Source organism: Spodoptera frugiperda, chromosome 16 (assembly GCF_023101765.2).
Source record: "Spodoptera frugiperda isolate SF20-4 chromosome 16, AGI-APGP_CSIRO_Sfru_2.0, whole genome shotgun sequence".
In the NCBI taxonomy this organism is placed as follows: Eukaryota; Metazoa; Arthropoda; class Insecta; order Lepidoptera; family Noctuidae; genus Spodoptera; species Spodoptera frugiperda.
The window spans coordinates 2,998,251-3,017,584 of NC_064227.1; the positions used below are offsets into that span (position 1 = coordinate 2,998,251).

Consider the following 19,334-nt stretch of genomic DNA (forward strand, 5'->3'; position numbering starts at 1 on the left):
TGATCTGATATAAATATGTCGGGCGCCATCGCGCTTGGCTCTACGATTGATACCTCGTGACAAAACTAGGAGATAGGTAATTTATTTTAAAATAACTTGTTACTAGATACCATCGTATCTATTTCGACACATATAGTTATTAATACGGTAAATTCTAATGATAATGAGTTATTTTATAGAAGTTTAAAGTTTCTTGCTCGTTCTTCTCTATTCGAAGCTACACTTTGGAACGAGCACCTAGCTTCACTGACAGACATACTGACGGACAATACAATTTGACGTTTCAAAAGGGTTTAACTTAAGGATTAACTAAAATAAATGCTGCCATACCACGGCATTTCAACTCATTTACAAAGCTAGGAAAGATTCTCATTGGATATTGTAAGTAAGGACATATAATTATAAGTAGAGTGCATTTTTAAATAAAAGTGCGTTTAAGTGCATTACCCATATGATTTACTAAATCTTCCACCTAGCAAGCTATTTGCGATTTAATGGTTAGGCCAAACCAAATTCATCAAGCGCCATTTGCACAATAAACCACAGCACTCAAACACTGTAGCAATTTTTCGCATTTTTGAGGGTGAAAAATCATCTAGTGACTTCTCCCACCTCGGGCGAGGAAGAAGAAGAGTTTCAGATTCTTACTGACTTAAAACCATACCGTTCCTACTCCTGCTTTTCGAACTGGAGCCCCGGTAACCCGCTAGGCAGTCCGCAGCTCCGGGACTTTTCTCCCTTAGATATCGAATCCGAGAGATTTTTATGTAAAATAATACCATGTAGTGATAAATTCATGATTCTAGCTAAAAAAAATGACTGACTACAATCCCTATAATAGGTCTATAACAAAAATAATGAACAATTAATACAGTATCGGAACCTAATAATAAATCTGTAATATGATTAAGGGAGTGCCGTGTGCGTCGAAACAATTTGTTGAGCCATTAAGTATGGCCTTGACTTCATCGGTAGCCTTACCACTATGGCTTCCTAAGCGACCACGGCTCCACATGAAGCTACACAAAACCAGCGTACCATGGTCTCGCTTTCTAAGATCTTTTCGCACATTCAAAGGTCAGCTTACACTGGTTTGTGTAGTGTATCTGTCGGCTTTGTTTTGCTAGATCTGATTGGATATAAACCTGTAAGGGGTTGCCATTTGAATAAAGGGAATTATAAACTTCTATGGTTTGTTCTGTTTTTTTTTCTAAATGCCCTAATTAAGATTATTGCAGGGATCTTCTTTAGAGGTCATGTTATATGTATGTTAATCGTAATCTCTTTTATACATCTGAAATTGGTTAATGTGGCCTTTAGAGTACTCGGTCTTTCTTGTATTAGTCTAAAAAAGAACATTATAAAAAAAAAATGTTTTTTCCAAAAACACCATGCCCAAAAGATGACTTTTCTGACAAAAACATCAACATTTGTCCCATTTAAACTTCAATGTACCTATTTACTAAGTTATACGTAAGAGTCACGTCCCTCAGCATTGAGGATAAATGACACAAAGAGTAGGAGGACTTATTTATTTCGTACTAGCTTGCCAAATACCTCGGCTAATTCAACAATTTTGTCAAAACAAGCCAATTGTGTCATGCTAAAGGACCGTTTACCCTGCAGACCTTGACAACACCCCGATGACGAAGGGTTATGAGTTCATTTCCAGCATTAATTCAATTAAATGTACCGCGTAGCCTACTTTACCGGTAACGACTAGATATTAGTGACTATGACATTATATATTTAAGTTATTGTTTTAAATTAACTAATAGCTGATAAGTACTATTAACTTAACTTCTTATTGAATTTAAGATATCCATCCTAATATTTTCTTTTTTTCTTTGATGGCAATCGAGTCGTCAATGTTGTCGACTATACTGCCAATTATTTTCTTAACTTAATGGGCTAGCCATAATCTTCAGATTTGGCAGATAAAGAAAACCAAAAGATGTCTGGAGAAATTAACATATAGGTTTTGTTGCGATTACCAAAGAAGACAGAGCTGCAGACAAAACTTGATATAATTTTTTATCTCTCTATTTACTCTTAAAATAAATAATATTCAGTGTCTTATTAGACAGGTCAGATAAATTGACATAATATATAAATCCTGTAAAATGTCTCAAAAATATCAGTTATCGATATATCCACAGAAACTAAACAAATCACGTCACTAACCACTAAAACACCAATAAAAAAGTGACTTTTAAAAAGAGAACATTCTAAATAAAAACCGCGTCTCATGCATTAACCATAGAGTTTCCCTCCAACTCCAAATAGGTTGGTAGCACTGTTATTTAGGAGTGCAATCGCGGTAATAAGTGAGGGGACCTTTATCGATGTTGCCATCAGTAAAAACGAATATACTTACTTGGAATATTTCTTTTTTATTTTATACGTGAAATGGGTTTTGAATAAATTTATTGGTATTATTTTTGGGGTGGTAATGCGATGTTGGTTGAGTAGATCGAATAAAAATTGTGCTGAGCAACGAGGACTTTGGTCATTCAGTGACTTTTTTAAAAGTTAATTGTGTTATTTGTCTTTGTTCTCATGTTTGTATTCTTATTTGCACAGAACCTACACATTCAGTGACATTTTTAGAAGTACACTCGCCTTCAAAGCGGTGTAACTAATAGAAAATTAGTTACCTATCCTTTTAGGTGTAAAAGGCGATATTATTTAAATATTGTAATAGAACGGATTATTTGAATATACTCGGGAGTATATAAATTTGCTGTTTACTTTTTTTATAATAACTACCGGTAAACTATGGCAACTTTACCAGACCCTTGGCAACTTTACCATACTATAGGTATTCAGTATAAACTCATTTATCTAAAAATCTACCCACTAGAATTCTGTTTTGTAATAGTAGTATTTTTTAGACATTAAAAGGAAATATTTACTATATTTTGCGTAGATCAAGACTGCTATTATGCCAGTAATGGCCGTCACAGTTTAGTGCGTGAAAATGTGCTAAAAGTTAGTAGTTCCTAAATTGTGCTCACAGAGCCTTAATTATATGTCACAGGTGAGTGAAATTTTGATCTTGAATGTATAATATAGTTGGGATTACTGTTGTAATGTCAGCAATTGCTTTTTCTTTAATTTATTGATAAATAATCGCTTCGGTAATGTTGACACAGGTTAGGTAAAGTTGCCACGGCCTGCTTTGTGGCAACTTTACCTACAGTTAGGGTTGGCAATGTTTTTTTCTTGTTTGTGTGTATGTAACCATTTTCGAATACCTAAATTTCCCAGCATAATAGTGAATATCCTGGATGACAAGTTATAATGTATTTAATAATACCTTTTGTTTTAGAGCCAAAATGGCTCACATGAAACAAAACCGCAGATAACTCGGAGTTAGACAATATAAAAAGTATACGAAAGTAATGTTAAAATTAGCTATGGAGATAGTGAAGTCAAAAAATTAAAAAGTCAAAAGATTAAACATTATTTTGTAGCCTTTTTTTACAATTTTAAACATAAATACTTAAAATTTTAGAACTTAATTTAGTTTAAAAGGGAACAATATTTATGTCAGATATTTATGCTTTTTTTTACTTTAGGTTTAAGGTTTATATTTTTTTTTAAATATACATGTCATAAAAATAATTCTCATTTTTTGACAACCCCGAGCGTAACAAATTATTTGTATGTAAATTACGATGAAACCCGTGGCAACTTTCCCGACTGTCTGTGTAGCCGTTATCTTTATAGATTTCATCATATTGTTTGCATTATAATACGAAGAGGTCCTAGATGAAGCCCTCTGTACCTCAACAACTCTTTAATATGCAATACACGATGAATACGGCGCGTAGGTAAAGTTGCCAAAAATTTGGTATCTTTACCCATGTTGTTTTTTCTTTACTACGGCTAAAGTAAGCGTTTGTATATAATGACGATTACGGTAAAGAGAGCCAGATAGACTACAATTCTAAATATATAGTTTTGGTTTCTATGAGTCTTATGGTTAAAAATATATTTCGATTTTTGTTCCAAAATATGGTAAAGTTGCCATGTTTTACGGTATCGTAGGACGTACTAACTTAACTAAAAATCATGACATACGTTACGTATATTAATGAAGAAAAGCGGTACCGTTATAGTTTCGAGTCACACGCACGCTGCTCATAATGAAGAGTCCCTCTGTGACTCGAAACTAGTAGAGCTTTTTTCCATTAATATACGTGAGTATACCGTGATTTTTAGTTAATTTTGCTGTCTACTATAAAACTGACGTACTTATTAACAGTCCATTTATAATTTATTTTCACCCCTTCAAGGACGAAAGGGCGTGATATGATATTAATATTACAGTCACATTTCGCGTTAATGACAAATATGACAATGTAACCCCCAGGGTTTTGGCATTGTCCAGTAATAGAGGACGGAGGCCCCACAAGAGGGCGAGTCCATTTATTCAACATGATTTCAATCTCGGATTCATGGATTATTCTGATTTTAATATTGATTTTTAGTGTGGCTTGGTTTTATAGTCATTTTAAGAATGTGTTTTTAATTCGAAAGATTTGCAATAGTGTGTTGATATACCTTTTTTCCGTTAAGAAACCAGTGGTCCTTAGGGACATTATAAATTTAGAATAGAATAGAATTAAACATGGGTATGTATACAGAATTTAAAAAAAAATACATATTTGCGAGATCTTAAATAATGGTAGCTCACGACGTGTCTGTCTGTCTGTCTAACGTGCAAATATATTTGGTTTACTATTAATTATTATCTATGAATTTATTATTTCTACATTAAATCTCACATACAATTACACAATTTCTTATATTAAATTATTTACATTAACAAAAATAATACTTTTACTGGAGGTTCTTCTCAAAAATAGTTTTGTGTAGGTACTCTATTCAAGAGTATATGAAATTCCCGTGGCAGAAAAACTTTGAATTTCGAAATCTTTATGAGTAAAATGTAGGTAGACAATTAATATCTGTTTCTTAGGATCGACAAAATGCCTTGATGGTATGTTTAGCCTTCTCTAAACTTGCCACTGAAGAGAAATGCCAGTTCAAAACCACAATCAGTCGTGTTGCTACATTGTGTTGTGGTCAGACAAATACAAATGGCGTTTTGTGGTCACATCATTAAGCTCGTAGCAGCCACCAAACTAATTGATTGATGTATTTGGTAATTACAAATTGATGTTTATAATTTGTCCGGGGTTTTCGTTAAAAGGGGCCCATTTTTTGCTTAGGAGTTAGTTATTTGGGGCTCGTTTCTCAATGTTTGATTTACTGAAATGTGTTAGTTATGCTTATATTAGTTTAATGACATATTATAAAACAGTCCCTAATTTTAGTAAGTTGCGAATCATTCTTTAACATCCAAATCCGGATATAATGTAAAGCATTGCAAAACGTCACGCCTTTTATCTCTTAAGAGATAGGTATACCCATTTTTTACATTTTGTATTATAAGTACTATGTAATAGGGGGTGACTGGGCGAGCTTATTGCCATATTCTGGGCTTAATTCCAGACCACGTGTCGAGAAATACCGAAAAATGCTCAGTACTACTTTGCCCGACCCAGGAATCGCACCCTCGACCTCACGACCAAAGAGGATATCATGCTACTTCTAAAAATACAATAACAATATACGGCCACATAAATTTTACATTACTTTCATATTTTTTTCTAATCTTCTGTCAATACATGTTTTACGAAACGGGATTTTAATCTTAGAAACGAACACAAAAGAGCCTGAACATATCGCTTCACCCTCGAATTGAACAATAACTACAATATGACAAAGCGATCGGTGGCCATTGTGTCACTATCGGGGACGAATGCGTCATATATCATCCCCTGATGACGGTATGGAATGGGCAGCGAAGTAAAAGTAGAACACGACATTATTAGTGCCTATGACCTATGTTTGAGTAGGAATAGGGATGATGATAGGCTATGAAAATCATGTAAATGTATGTAAAAATCTATTTAGTCCATCAGTTAGGTTATGAAAAAATATATAGGTACTGTATGTTAAATAGCAAAGGGCGTTCCTTTAAACTCGTTAATCTATATCATTAATAGATTAAAATAAAAATATCAGCATAGAAAAATAAGCAACAAATTGCAACGTTGCCTTCCTTCAACTACGCGTGCACAGAGTGTTTCTTTTACGTATCGGTTTAAAAATTTTGCTAAATATTATAATTAAATTGTTTTGTTTTTGAATGATAATATTTTTTTTTAGCAAGTATGGATGCTATACTATTGCGGGTTAACAGGAACGCCCTCTGTTAGTTAACATACTGTATGTACGTATTTCTTAGGTTTTGTGATCTAAGATAACAATACTTAGATAAAACGACGAATCAAGGGTTAGGGTAACACATATTGAGTCAAATTATCAATTTGCATCAAAACAAAAAACGGCCTAGGCAGAACTAACTCGTCACAAATCTGTCAGACAAAATACAATTAACAATTCAATATGATGTTCATTTATGAAACATTGAATCGAACGTTTTGTACGAATGAACTGATCAAAAAATCCTTTTTAAAATTCCATGGCATCCCCTAATTTTCAAGGGGTGCATATTGAACAAGCCATGACATGAATTAGGAATTCTTGAGTCTTCAGATTGCTATGGAAATTGGGGTATATTTTAACATATTTTATTGTGATTAATTATTATGTTATCGGCTTACTCACGTAATATTTTGACGAGGAACTCGACTAGTTTCAAGCCATGAAGCTCATATTCAACGTAGCAGCGCGACAATCGCCGCGTCGTGTGTCGCGGAATGCTGCTCATGAATACGAGCCTCTAGCATGGCTTGAAACTAGTCGAGTTCCTCGTCAAAACATTACGTGAGTAAGCCGATAACATAATAATTAATTTAGTATGTCTCACGAAAGTTACAATAAAATTATATTTTATTGTGGTTTCATTAGGTATGGAATACATGTCAACCATTGTAGTAATACTAAATTAATGAAATTAGTGAAGCGTTTAAGTAACAGTAAGCGATAGTTACTATTGCTCGATGTGTGGAAATAAAAATGTTTTGTGTCAAACGTTACTATTACTAACTGTATAAACATTAAAATTCCGATTCCTTTTCCCATCCAAACTGCCTTCTATTCCTTATTCAAATTTGCCGCGCAATTCTCCGAGCGCGGCCGGTTGACCAATCAGCGCGCGGGACGCTCGCGAACTCCGCGCCAGTGTGTGAAAAAACAAACGAAGAATGGCCGCTTGAATTTCGGCGCGTGTGCTTAAAAAATAATATTTCAATGAAATAAACTCTTGCTAGTTGCTCACTGACTGTTCTAGTCTTCTATTAATACCAGCCTGACTAGGAGAAACAATAGAAAGTGTAAATTGTGTGTTAGTTCGTGAAAAGACTGACAGACAGACATCCTCCCTAGAAGCACGCCCCGTCGTTGGTGATTCCCATCAACTTTCCTACACATTATCCAGGTCAGTTTGTCCTTTTCTACCACTGATAGTCATAGGATTTCGCCAAGACTGGTATTGGGGAAATGCAGTGGCATCTCCAGTGAGGATCACACACTAACTATTTCTAAGAACTCACTTTGTATGGAGCACTTAGGAGTTACTTTAAAATTTTATCTGTGCCCTTGGTATGAGTTTGGTTTACGTTTACCGTTCAACCTTGAGAAACAAACGAGAGCGCGTTCGGCGTTCTAATTGGTTGGTACATTCGAGCCGGCCAATCAGAGCGCCGAACGCGCTCTCGTTTTTATTACTTCAAACGTAAAGCAAACTCGTACTAAGGGTACTATAGTAGAAAAGTATACCTACTGATATATTGGAAACCGTCTGTAACAGATAGATTACTAACAATCTTAGTTATAATACTATAAATGCGAAAGTTTATGTATATGTTTGTTACTCAATCACGTCAAAACGGCTGAAGGGATCGGGATGAAATTTGGGACAGGGGTAGATTATAGTCTAGAATAACATAGCTTACTTTACATCCCACGGAAACGCTGACAAAGTTAGTTTTCTATACATAGTAGACAAACAAGATGAAATAATATCTTACCATTAAGGCTTCGAACCAAACAAAACCTAATTACAGAGATAAAATCTATCTCCTAATTAGTCAGCATCCCTATGTAAGTATTTACCGTTCGTATTTACTATCGATGAAGGATGCCGGAGGCTACGGGCTTGAGATCGATATCCTGAGAGCGTCCGGATCGAGGCGTGATCCGGCGATATGACCTACTTTATTATGTACTTATGACACCGATTTATTGTGTGTTTTGAGGTATGAGTTGAGCAATATGGTGTGAGAATGATTATGCTTTGTCAGTTATTCTTTTTATACAGCCTGTTTTTCAACACTTTTCCAAATATCTTTTGAGAGTTAGTGGTTATTGAAGGGGCCCAGTAGGGCTGATGCCTGATCCGGAGCTGCGGACTACCTACCGGGTTTACCGGGGCTCCGGTTCGAAAAGCAGGAGTAGGAACGGGGTGGTTTTTAGTCAGTAAGAGTCTGACACTCCCTCTCGCCTCGTCTAAGGTGAGAGAAGTCATTGGATGATTTCCCCCCCTCAAAAAAGGGGTCATTAAAACATTCAATTTTTAAAATTAAAATAAACTTTTTACAAAAATAAAATAACGACTTTACTGAAGAAAGACTGTTAAAAAACCATTAAGAAGATTAAAATGGCTTTAATTTCGAAAGCCGGTGTTTCTCGTTATTGTTAATTTCTTATTTAACACCGACCTCTGAAATAAAAGTTATTTTGATCATTTAAGTGTTCTTTTTAACCGATTTTCTTCAGCGAAGTCGGTTATTGCTTTTTGTAAAAAGTTCTTTTTTTTCATTTAAAAATAGAATGTTTGAATGATACCTTACTCTGAGAAACAAATTGGCAGGTAAAAAAAACATCGGTATGTACCTATTTGTAATTTTCTGCTCGAAGATTTTGATTCGGAAAAGAAAATTGAGACTGGAACCTGTGAAACGAAATATACGTGTTTTTTTTTCCAATAGTTCCAGGAGAGGGAGTCAGATATTTTTCGAAAACTATTAGCAAAAGTAAAATATTTTTACCAACCCAACAGTCTTGTAGATTTTCTCTCAAACAAATTCTTCATCATCTCATCATATTTTAGAGGCAAGCACTTTACCACCAAGAAATACCAAAAAACCTTCAGAACAAAAAAATAATAATAAGAAAACAAAACGCAACTACACACAATACTTACGCCGTTTAGAAAAAGAAGAAAAAAAAAACATTTAAAAAAGGAATCCTAAACAAAACCGCGCCGGCCGCCATTACTGTTCCATAGACAAGTGCGCTGTTTGTCAAAAGAGGTTTGTTTGTAAAGTCTGCCGTAAAACAGGGAGTTTTGTTTGGTACCTCTCATTTGTCTTATGTTGTGTACCTAGAAGCTACTTGCCTTGTAAAGTACTTTTTCTTGTAGTATACATATTTAAGCAGGTATGTTTCTTTTTTGTTAATATTTTCTGTATTCTTTTGTGGTATATAAATTGTTGTTTTTACAGAGCTTACTTATTGTCTTTAGCTACTGTCTTTCTTTTTACTTGTAATATGATGTTACAAATAATAAGGCTATCAATTTCAAACATTAACTTAAAAACTAATTATTTTTTTAGAGTTACGTCTTTTAAAGTGATACAATCGCATTACAAAGCATTTTATTACTCGCTAAAGAGCCACATGTATGGTTGTCATGGTCATTAAAATTTTGGTTTTAAGGGGGAAAAATCATCCAAAGTCTTCCCGCCTTGAACGAAGCGAGAAGGAGTCTCAGACTCTTACTGACTAAAAACCACCCTGATTCTACTACCGCTCTTTGAGCCGGAGCCCCAATATAACCCGCTAAATACGTCCGCAGCTTCAGGTCGAAGTAACACTTTGCTTTTCTCAACTTCTATTCTAACTAAGAGAAAAGATTTACTTACATGTCAGCTATCTATAATAAATGTTGGGAACGCAACGCGCTGTACGCACGGGCTTCGGAAAACTACCCTTTATTGGTTGTAACTTTCAAATTCATTTATCAATATTTCAAACCAGAAAATGTATGGGATGTGTTTTGATTGATGTTTTATTCTGCAGGAACCGTTCTTTTGTTTATCTTTCATTTTAAAAGGTCAACAAGGGAAACAGAATAAGCTCCATGCTACATTGAAAATTGCTCTTTAGTTGCTCTTCTATAAAGTTGTTTATCGAAAATTCTGCCGTTTTGCTATTGTCAATATAGTCTGCCTTTCATCGTTTCAGGATATTTGTTTTGAAACCTCAGTAAACTGAATGTTTTGAAGTTATCTTGAGGGATGAAAGTCGGCGATAGAAATTAAATATGTCGGGATTTGTGGAACTTACGGGACGTACATAATTAAATTGTGTGTGGTTAATTTCTTTAATGTAATATACAGGAAAAATCGAAAGTATTTATTAATAAATAGGTACTTTTACTTATTTACGTAAGCAGACGTAACCAATTTGGATCTCTACTCTGAATTCGTTTATTATAAAATATTTTGTCACAACAAAGAATAAAAATCATAGGGAATCACACACACACACACATACATGTCAATAGCCTATAAGTGGCCAATGCTGTCTAATCTCTTCTAGCACGGTTTGGTGTATTCATCACCACGCAGCAGCTCAACGCAGGTTGGCTTAAGGAATCATGTACCTATACATGTAATAACAAAAGAAATCCTACACAGTAAGAAATTTTCTAACGAAATCTTAGCAACTACATGCCAAAAAGTTTTGTAATCCCAGACGCAATACCTAATACTTTTCCAATCCAAATTCTCTTAGAAACTTGAGCGACATAAAATAATCAATATTACCAATCTAATCTAAGTTTTTGCTATCGTACTAATATAATTATATTACTCTGTACCCCCCAGAAATAAACGCCATAGGGGGTGATAAAGGACAGGACATTTTTATCCCCTTTGCAGGAAATTGTACTCCGAAATTCCGCATCCATGACGAAAAACAGTTATGACCCCTATTCGAGTGTTACCCCCTAATTCGGGGAATTTATCGAATTGAGTGTGTTAATGTGACTGCATTATTGGTTAAGTAGTCGGCAAGTATTTGATCCGGAACTGCGGACTACCTACCTGGTAATTACCGGGACTAACGGTGAAGGAAAACGTCGTGAGGAGAACGGGGTGGTTTTTAGTCAGTAAAATCATCCTGATGACTCCCTTTCGTCTCGGGCAAAAGTTCGAGAGGGAGTAATACTTATAGTAACCATTGTGGCTTTGTTATTTCCTTTTCTACTTCTCCAATGATATCTTAAATCGGCCCGAAGGTACGTCCGCTAGGTACGTTCACAGCTCCGGATCAGGCATCAGCCCGTCTGGGCCGTGTCTGTGGTGGTCTGTTGGCTCTTTGAGGCACACGTACCCACATACGGCGCGTTGCGTTCCGCGTTCAGAGCAAACCTGGGCTTATAATTTCTAAGCTTATAGTTTGAAATCACCAACCCGGTTTTAGTAAATGTGGTGATTAGTGCTCATACTTATATAAGTGTGCTAACTGGCCAAAGGCCTCTTGGCATACCACCTGGCAAACACTTAGGCTGATGATTTGATAGGTCTGGCTTACAGGAGTTATAATTTATAATAGCCAGTTCATAGCGAAAAAGTGTTGTAAACTTATGCTATTACTATTATTACTTATGGTCAAAAATATAACGGAAAATCACTCAACAATCTCTTGACCAGAACCCAATACAAGGCCAACAACCACTTACATGAAAACTTTGATCAATGACCGTCGAATGACATAGTCAGTCACAAAATTCTAAATAAAAGTTCCGAAGCCCATCCTCCGTCTACCATCAATCACGTGGCCACCCCTATCGTGACGTCACTCTTTATATGACGTAGGCGATATCGGTGAGGTACTTATAGTGGCTTTTACAACCCTTAGTAGCTGTATCGATTACTTATGTCGAGCGATTTGGGGTAGTATTGGTAATAGATGTCTGACTAGAATATTTGATTCTGTTGTCTAGACTTATTTTTATTTTTATATGATACTAGCTGATGCCCGTGGTGTCAGTCGCGTGTATTACGGTCTTTGTGACTAATAAAAGTTGCCTCAGTTAATTCAATTAAACTTCTCCTTAGTACTTCTGCTGCCTATCAATAAGAATCCCGTTCAAATCGATATATACTCGAAAGTATTTGTTTCCGTAAAAAAATACGGTACTAATATTTTAAAACCATCTACAAGACGGACATTAAAATAAAAATTAGTAATGCTAATTCTAATGCATATCATACTTAAAATACTGATGAAGACAAATAAAAACAATACTTGTTTTGACAAAATCTCGGTTTTACTTTCTATATGAGCCTTAATACGAGTAGCATAGAATCCAAATTCTTACCTTGGAGTACCTACGTCATTAGATTTGCAATGGTGAAAAGACAACTAACAACTACAACTAAAGAAAAAAATGCTTTCCAACACTATCGACAGAACCAAAACAGAAATTCTAAGCAAACATGTCTATTGATTCACAAATCACCACGGTGCCACCCCTGCACGGTGCACATGCACAAGGGTGGCACCCCTAGCCCAGGGGTGTGATATAATTGCTCGCGTGCTGCGCTCTGAACCCAAGTAGGGTTGACGACTTTGTTTTTGTGAATTAATTAAAGATATGTTTTAATTGTGTTCTTGAAAATTTTTTTTGGTGTGTAGGATGAGTGGTCTGAAATTATGACTGAGTAACTCCCCTTTTACTTCTATGTTTTTTTCCTTCCTACTCTCATCTACAGACTATCTGAGGCCACTGGAGTTCGAAAGCTTCTACTCACATGGACAAGGTTTGAGCACTAATGTGACTTTATTGCGGTTTGGCGAGTTCAAACTTATAAATTAGACTTTCTAAGTCCAAGTTATTTCACGATGTTTTCCTTCACCGTTTGACAAACGGTGTCTAAGGATAATCTTGTGATTGTGAGGAAATCCGGGCTTATAATTTCTTCAAACTTTCTCCGTTTGAGAAGAGACCTTTGGTCAGCAGAAGTCATTTATAGGCTTTTGATATGATCATGTGATGTAAACTCCCTTTTACATAAGTGTTTTTTTGTGATTAATCAAATGTTTGACTATGTCTTTTTATAATATATAGACTATTGACTATATAAATGAGCCAAAATTTTCCAAATACTTTTATGGTCGCTATGGTTAAACAATATGCATTAATACGAAGTAAAATAAAGTTTTTTTTGTTCATCCACCCCACTGTTAGCTTAGGATCTAGGGGTGTAGTGACGTTGGTAAAAATTGATGACAAATTTTTATATTCTATGATGGATGAGGAAATGGGGTTCCTACCCAGTCAGATCAGCAGTTGTGTTTGAGTATTAAACTTGGGTTCGATTTATAATATCAAAAAAAAAAAATGTTCCCCCACATTATGATTTCTTCTGTATCGTATGCGTTTACAAACTTACAATATGCAAACACATGACATCAAGACCCGAAAAAAAAATTGTGGATCACACAAAGATATATTCCGTGCGGGAATAGGAACCCGTACCCGCCGCCGTAATAACCGTTGCAAAAAATTGATAAATTTTTAAGTAACTAAGAGATTTGATAACATGGGGTCTTACAATTATGCCGTATAGGGAAACCTCTTATGACTTAATTTTAAAAATATTTGTTCGATCATCTTGGCTGACAATATAATATAAAAAAATTGTGTCGAAATAGGCCCAGTAGTTAAACTAAAAAGTGCATGCAATAAAGATAATTGATAAGTGATCTTACTACTTTATGTAGTAACTGAGATGCAAGATAGTTAAAAACTAATTTAAATATATATTTTTTTATAAAAATTGGAAGAATGTGATAATACGCAACTTTCAATTACAATTTACCATAAATGAATACGGCAACTTTGTACACAGTCTCATTCGTTTTTCAACTACCCACTTTAAAAAAAAACTGATATAAAATTCAAACTTAATGGGCGGTAGGCATGCACACAGATAACTAAATAGTCTCATAGATAATATCTTGGTTATAACACACCTATGTAAAAATAAACTTTACGCATACAAAAATAGGGTCGCTTTTTGATAAACAAACGAGAGTAAGTGTGTACTAACTCTTTTTTCATCAAATGTTTATCAAAAAGCGTCTCTATTTTTGTATCATTAAAGTTTATTTTTCTACCTAAAGTGATTTGTTCAATGATTATTTTTTTGGAATTTTAAATCGATTTTATATTAGTTTGTCGTGGTTGTCAATAAAAGGGTGATATATGTAGTAAGTAACATACCTACTATGGTTATTTTAGGTTAACAATCAGTTTTTAATTAGATCTTCTACCTGACGGAAAATAATGGAAAATTATGTTTTTTAGTGTTGAGTAAAGTCGTGTATGTGAATATAAAGTCAAAGTCAAATCATTTATTCCATTTAAACCATAAATAGGTACTTTTGAAATGTCAACGCATAAAGAAATAAATAATAGTCTGTCAGTCTGTCTGTTTGGTGAAGCTAGGTCTGTCTGTATAGGATAAAAATGTATCTTTAAATGTGTTGAATACCTGAACCGATTTCACTAATTATGTTTTTGTTGTTTACTACGTTTAGAAGAAAGTTCTTATGTAAGACAAAAGGCGCAATAAAAATGATGTGCAGAAAATATTAATATTATTTCTTATTTTTAAATATAGTCTGCGGAATAAGTTTTTAAACTGGCATGGTCACTAGCACTAACATTAGAACTTAAGACGGGATATATATGTAAATGGAAACTCGTTGGTAAATATCCCGTCTTAAGTTATAATGTTAAAGTTTGCGAGGTCTGCGAGTTACTTAATAAAACCATGTGGTTTATTTAATGAAAGTCAAAGGGTGCTTTACCAACAGAAATGTGCTATGCTACATTGCTGCGGACGCGTTTGGCTTCCACCAATCACATTCATTGGTACACATGACTTAGCACTGGTGTAAATGGATTCAGCTAAGTTATGTTTGCTATGGATGGTTGTCCTACTATCGATACATCGCATACTCAAGCTGCGTATATACCTCACACAGCTATGTACATAGCTCAGCGTCAGTGGAATCGGTCACATAGTTTCACAACTTAGCTATTCAATAGCTATCCTCGTAGCTATTACAACTTCGTAGCATAGCTACATACCATATCTTTGGTGAAAAGCACCCACAAACTGAGTCTGCTCTGACATATAGCATAATTATTTATTTATTTGCATACACGTTAATTTTATGTATTGCATACCTACATAAATATTAAAATCTTCAAACATTGCATTTCTGTGGTTAAAGAGTAGTCTTTTAAAACCCCCTTTTCACACTTCGGTGAGATTACTATAAGGAACCACTCGGCTGTTAATGTTGAGGGGTAGGCAGCATTTGAAGTCGAAATATGCATATTGAGTGCTATGCAGTGGTTCGGAGTGATTGAAGAGGACTGTAATTATGAGGTTTGTGGTGAAAAAGGAGAAAGGGGGAGTTTTAATGAATCCTAGTAATTTAAGCGTGAATTGTAGGGGTAGCTAAAAGATTTTTGAAGTAGTTTGGAACTGAAAGGGGTAGTTGAAAGTGGTAGTTTCCTAAATAATAAGTAAAATTTAATTTAAGTCTTTGATATAGAAAAAGTCGTGGTGTCCCGGAGTTTTAAGACGCCCGCTCCTCAAGCATGAGGGTGCGTGTTGGAAACCTACCAATGGGAAGTACTTACGTGACTTTTTCGGAGTCATATGTACTTTCTAAGATTATTTAGATACCACTGACAAACGTTGAAGAAAATCTGAGCATATACAATGTGATAGGGGTAAGACTTCTAACCCGTTAAGGCTGAGTACTACGTCTAATTGTAGTGACAAAAAAAATTATATGAGGGGTTGTTAATTATAAGTTTGATCGCCAACCCGCATTGAGCAAGCGTGGTCAATGCTCAAACCTTCTCCATACAAGAAGAGGTTTGAGTCAGTAGTACTAATAAGTTATTGATGCGATATTGCAATTGTATTTATGACGTTAAAACAAAGAGGCATATCGAAATAATAACATTGCTTGTAATAATGAATCTTGGCAGTTATACGAAATACGCAATTTCCCTTTGCTCTTGTTTCCTCAACAGCGAGACAGTAAATATAATAGAAGAAACGTTACAGGGAGCGATAATCATAATAAAACAGTTTCCAGGCGTTCATGACGTCAGACTTTGTGCGTCGCGCCCTGGGGATACAGTTTATTTGCACGACCCAGTCTCAAGGATATTAAACAGCTTTATATGTATAGTATATGTCTATATGTATAAATGTTAACACGTACTATTAATTTCGTCTAGAATTAAATGTAACGTTGTATTGTAAGTCCCGTGTTGGGCGCCAATAAGATCAGTTGTAGTCCCACGGTGGGCGGCAATATTTTTAACAATTATATTTTTGCCTCGTTACGATAGGATGACAAGGGGTCTCGGGTTTGATTCTGGAGTCGGGCAAAGTATCATTTGGGTTTTTTTTGGCTTTACGAAAATTTCTCAGTAGTAGGTCGGAGTCTGAAATTGTGCCCAGTGTATGGCAATAGGCTCACCCCCTATTACATGGGACTTATAACACTAATGGTGAAAAGTAGGTGTACATTGTATAGCGGCATCACGTGCCGTAATGTGCATCTCTGCCTACCCTTTCGGGGATAAAAGGCGTGACATTTTTTTATCTTTTTGATTATGATAAAGCTAAAAATATCTCATTTTACTTCTGATATCTAGCAAACTAGATTGTTACAACCAATATTATCGTATATCAAAGACATTTATGACTTATATGAGTTATCGACCACTCATGTTATGTATGGATTATTGCGACCCCACTTTTACCCCCATATAAGTATTTCTCGGAAATGTTAAACGATTTCTAATGTCGTTCGCTTCAGGGAATCCCTTTGAACAGCCAATAGCGTTACGAAGTTATGATTGCAAGAATAAGTTAATTTTGTACCATGAAATATTCATAAATATTATATTTGCTGTTACTTTTTTGTTCAAATACACTTTTAGGCTGATGTTTTTGAATTGTTTTCTTGCTTCACCTGGCTTTTAGTAACTACATTTTTGTCTGTAATTTTTAACCAAAATCCGCGATTATGAGAACCATTTGTCATTTTCCTCCCAAAAAACTCCAGAGGGAAACTGTCTCCTCAGTCTTTGACCTCTTATTCGTTTTTAAGGATTCTTCCCAAGTCTGTAATAACTGTCATAAATGTTTATGTGACAACTGGGAGTATCACTTTTACTGTTTGAGGTAAAGCAGTTTTTCAAGATGCTCCAAATAAGCTTGTATAGGTTTATCGAGGCCTTGCGGCTAAAAGAGGTAAAAAAAATTTTTATGACTTTGAGTTATATACATATTCGGAATCGTTTAGCAACGAATGGCCGGCTCGAATAAACGATTTCGTTTCGATTACTTTAAATGTAAAGGAAACTCGTGCAGCTAATTTTTCTTCGTCGAATGATGTGTATAACTCAATATTGCAAATACTATCGCTTATTCCCTTTTGGCCGGAAGGCATGGATATAGTCAATTTTGTTTGATGCAATATTGACATACTATGTACTATTTAATATTTTACTCAAAGTTTAAACTGCGCTGCATTGATCAGGGTTACAAACAGAACTTTAAACTGAAGTTAGACCTACCAAATGGTGGCAGATACTTTAGGAATTTCAGAATTATTATGTCATTAGCTTCTGCTAGGGGCTTTGCCCGACTTTCCGTGGGATAAAAAGTTTCCCATTTTTCAAGTCAGCTCATACCCTGTCTGTCATCAAAATCTGTTCAGTAGTTTTAGCGTGATTGACGGACAAACATCCAAACAAACTTTCACATAATTATAATCTTATAGTATGATAGTAGCTTTACCACAAAAGTCTATTTTGGGAATGTAACTATTTTCTTTTCTTTTACTTTATTTTCAATCTCTAAAGTAAGTAGTTAATGTAAAGTTTTAATTAAGTGCACTAGGTAACATTAGTTAGTACTGCTACCGTATCTATTCTAGCCGCCGCGGCGCAGTGTCGCCATCTTCCGGTTTGAAACGACTTATGTAGGTACTAGATACTGATTTAAGTAGAGGTACGCATGCAATTGTTTCTTGTATTGCTAACTTACTTACTTCGGAGCAAAAGTTATGCAGTTTGAGAATTCTCTAGATTCTAGCTAAAATAATATCAATCAAATGAATAATATAGCAAATAAATATACTTTATTAGGAAACATTATGCTATACGCTATAATTATTATTGTTTGCTAAAGATTTTTATTAAAGTGATTTAACACTAGTAGATTTGCGCACAGAGGTACTTACTATTTTTTATTCTATGTCCTTTATCTGAAAATACAAACATTTTCAATTATGTAAGTTGTCGATTTAATCATAAAGTCTAGTATTCTCTATTCGGTAAAAGCGTGTTGTTAGCTTTTCAATTTTCAGTTAGATTAAGTCTTAATTCTACTAGGTAACGTATGTATTTTTTATTACCTCTAAACATTGTTATTTGTTATATTATTATATTGTTACTTGTTTTTTAAATCACCATTTGGCTCAAAATATAATAGCTAAGGAAAGAAGTAATCACTAAATACTTCAAAACAACACGATTTATATCTACTCCTTTAACCAATAACTTTCACTACACCACGTTATAATAAACAAACAGGCAGACACGTAATTTTATATAAATGTCACACAAATAAAGCCTGGCAGGACACGTAATACATTATTCATCCCCACCGGCTAGCCTAAATCTAGGTCTAGATCGATAGGCATTCTAGATTTATACTGGCTGAATTTAGATTCGGCCAAAGCCGTCACTTCGAATTTTGTCGAAATTCAGCTGCTGTTTTGGAGGCGTGTTTTTTTAAAATATATTATTGTTATGAATTTTGTTCTTTTTTGTACTTTTGGAATGATTTCGGTTTAATATAAAAGGCTTAGTGTAATCGGAACGTTTCAGAAATACGTCATGCACAACTTTTATTGGTTTTTATAATTTTAATCGTTTCAGTTTTCGTGTTATTCATGCAATATTAGCCTTAAACAGTTGATTATAACTATTATTACATAACATAAACATTAAATTCCTTAATGTTTTTTCCAATAAATCTCTTTTTTTCCATCACCTGTTTACGGCGTTTGGGAGCGTTCCGATTATAACCTGTATGGATAATAATTTTATAGGATACTTCTCATGCCACGGGAACACGGGCGAAGCTGCTGGGAGAAGCTAGTTACTTATA

At 34.8% G+C, this 19,334-nt stretch overlaps 1 protein-coding gene across 10 annotated transcripts in view; it reads left to right on the forward strand.

Moving 5' to 3' along the window:
• Positions 1-19,334, forward strand: part of LOC118280779 (ankyrin-2) — an 83,457-nt gene that overhangs the window by 977 nt on the left and 63,146 nt on the right. The gene's annotated exons all lie outside the window — the stretch shown is intronic.